At 45.2% G+C, this 2961-nt stretch overlaps 1 pseudogene; it reads left to right on the forward strand.

Moving 5' to 3' along the window:
* Nucleotides 1-2734, forward strand: part of LOC110335481 — a 12043-nt pseudogene extending 9309 nt beyond the window's left edge.
* Nucleotides 2735-2961: the final 227 nt, after the last annotated feature.

A 2961-nucleotide genomic window follows, 5' to 3' on the forward strand; every position in this document is an offset into this window, starting at 1 on the left:
CCCTCTCCCCCAACCCTTTAAGAAAGAGAGAAGCTGCCTGTGGCCAGAATGCTGAGGCTCTCTGTGTGAATTCCCACCTGCTTCGGAAGCTGCAGAAGCCTCTCCGAGCAGGAGCAACCAGGGCTGTGTGCCTCAACATTCTTGAGTCATCTAAAATCAACATATTCCTATTCTTTTTTTTTTTTTTTTTTAAGAGAAATTGCCTTCCAGTCCCAAGACTTCACTACTTTACATATGTAATGCAGGAAGATGGCTGAGCGGATGGAAACAGTTATTATGTATCCTCTGCAACGCCATTGTGCTAATCAAGGCGTGCTCCCAAGAGGACCCCCCCTGAGCCTCTGATCCATAGCAATCATTTTACAAAGCATTCAAACCCTTTTATTTGACATTATTTCCTAACATTTCTCATATTTCTACATTAGTTTTCAATAAAACCCATTATTTCAGTAACTACACAGTGGCTCGGATATATCAGATAATGTATTTAAAGTCCTCCACTGTTGACAGGTGGGCCCCGTCTAACTCTTCCTAGAAGCATAAGCGAAGGAAACTCATTTATAAATTGTGCTGCATAGTGACAGTCACAGGGATTCAGAACCTTTTAAATGCAGTCTTTGAAATATTTTAAATGATTTAAACTAAGTTTTAAAGCATTTTTTTTTTATTATATAAGCAATACATTCACCAATCCAAAATAAAAAGAATCTACCAGACTCACACCAGAGTATGAAATGTTTTCTCTTCTGTCTTCTGTTTCTGGTCTTATTGCTTTGGTGACCTTTTGACACAACTTTAAATAATATTTATGTGGCTTTATATTTTGTGTTGGTTTAAATATGCTTGGCCCAGGAAGTGGTACCATTAGGAGGTGTGGCCTTGTTGGAGGGGGTGTGGTCTTGTTGGAGGGGGTGTGGCCTTGTTGGAGTGGGTGTAACCTTGTTGGAGGAAGTGTATCATTGTGGGTAGGGGCTTTAAGACCCTCCTCCTAGCTGCCTGTTTGCCTTCAGAGCAAGATGTAGAACTCTCAGCTTCTCCTACACCATGCCTGCTTGCATGCTGCCATGTTCCTGCCTTGATGAAAATGGACTGAACCTTTGAACCCGTAAGCCTGCCCCCACTTAAATGTTGTCTTTATAAGCGTTGTCTTGGTCACGGTGTTTGTTCACAGCAGTAAAGCCCTAAGAAAGATATTTACATCTTTAGCTAATGGTGCTTGAACCTACACTGTGGAGGAAGGAATCTGTGTGCACCAAGGTCTATGGCTTTATTTTTTATTACCTTTCTCTAGCCTTGTTCACATTCCCCTAGTCATGCGCCTCTTCTTTGGAGTACCCTGATAGTCTGTTGGGACTCTATCCCAAATAATGTTTTCAAGTAAGAGTATTGGAGGAGTGGTAGACCTGACAGGTATTTTGGGGTTCAAAGTGTGTTCCTGTACCACCTCTTCCTCTCTCCTTCTCTCCCTCTCCCCCGCTTCTGGTTTAACTGGCCTTAACTCTAAGACCAAATTCATTTCCCCTCAGGACTCTAAAGAGTCCTTCTGAAGACACACAGCTGGATGCAAGAGCTGTGTTCCACACTGGCTGATGAAAAACCTCCTTAAGATCCAGCCTCTCGTGCTAACAGAGTTTCTTGGTCTCCAAATTACTTACATTTGGGATCAATAATCTTTCACTGTGTGGTGCAGTCTTGTACACTGAGGAGTGTTTACCAGCATTCCTGTCCTCAATCTATCAAACACCAGGAACACCCTTTTCAATTCTGACAATCAAAAATGTCTCTAGACGTTGTCAGATATCTCCTGCAGGGGAACAAAAATGCCCTCAGTTGAGGACCGCCTTATAGCAAAAAGGGGATGGGGCAGGCCACACTGGCTTAAATAACTGTCTCCTAACCATGTCCTCAACTTCATTCTTGGAGCCTGTGACTCTCTTACCTTATAAAAAGAAAAGGCTTTGTAACTAAGGTCATAATGATGGGAAGATTATTTTGGATTATCTAGTAGGCCCATTATAATTACCAGAGTTCTGAAAACACCGAAGCTATTATGATGATAAGAACACAAACCAGAAAGTCTCGAAGTCAGAGGAAGGGGCTGCAGCACACCTAGAAGCTGGGAAGGGACAAAGACCGATGACTCACTGTCATTTCTCATTTCCTGTCTCATACCTTTGTGTTTATGTCAAATTATTACGCTAGTAGGACATCAATATAGGGTCCATGACCCAAGGAATCCCTTAGTTCTATCAATATGCTATCTCTGAAAGCCTTGGTTAGAAGTCATAATGTTTCCTGTCCCGGCTGCCGTCAGAGAGCAGCAGCCGCGGCCTTTGCTACCCCATGACCGTGGGCCTCAACAAAGACTACAAGATGACAAAGGATGTTAGCAAGCCGAGATACAGCCGGCACCACGGGGCGCCTCACCAAGCACACACCAAGTTCGTGCAGGGCATGATCCGGGTGATGTGCGGCCTCGCGCACACGGCCCTACGAGTGGTGCGCCATGGAGTTGCTCCAAGTGCCCGAGGACAAGCGCGCGCACCCAAGTTCATCAAGAAGAGGGTGGGCAGCATGCAGCATTGAGCACGGGTGGGGGTGTGGCTGACGGCAATGGCCATGGGTGACAGGCTCCTACTCCTCGCAGGTGGGCACGCACATCTGCGCCAAGAGAAAGCGGGAGGAGCTGAGCAACGTGCTGGCAGCCATGAGGAAGGCGGCGGCCAAGGATTGATGACCCCTCCCCCAATAAAAGATCACACCTCCAAAAAAAAATAGACATAATGCTTCAAATATGGAGCACTAGTCTTCAGCATGCAGTGTCATTTATGGAAACAGAGGCTGGAAAATGGTTATCTATGGAGAAGAGAAAATTAGACAGTGAATGATCCAGCCACCTCTTAGGAATTCTCAATTCCAGTCTGTGTGGTGACTAACGAGCTATTTGCCCTACCCAAAGGC

The sequence above is a fragment of the Mus pahari genome, chromosome 18 (assembly GCF_900095145.1).
Source record: "Mus pahari chromosome 18, PAHARI_EIJ_v1.1, whole genome shotgun sequence".
Classification (NCBI taxonomy): Eukaryota; Metazoa; Chordata; class Mammalia; order Rodentia; family Muridae; genus Mus; species Mus pahari.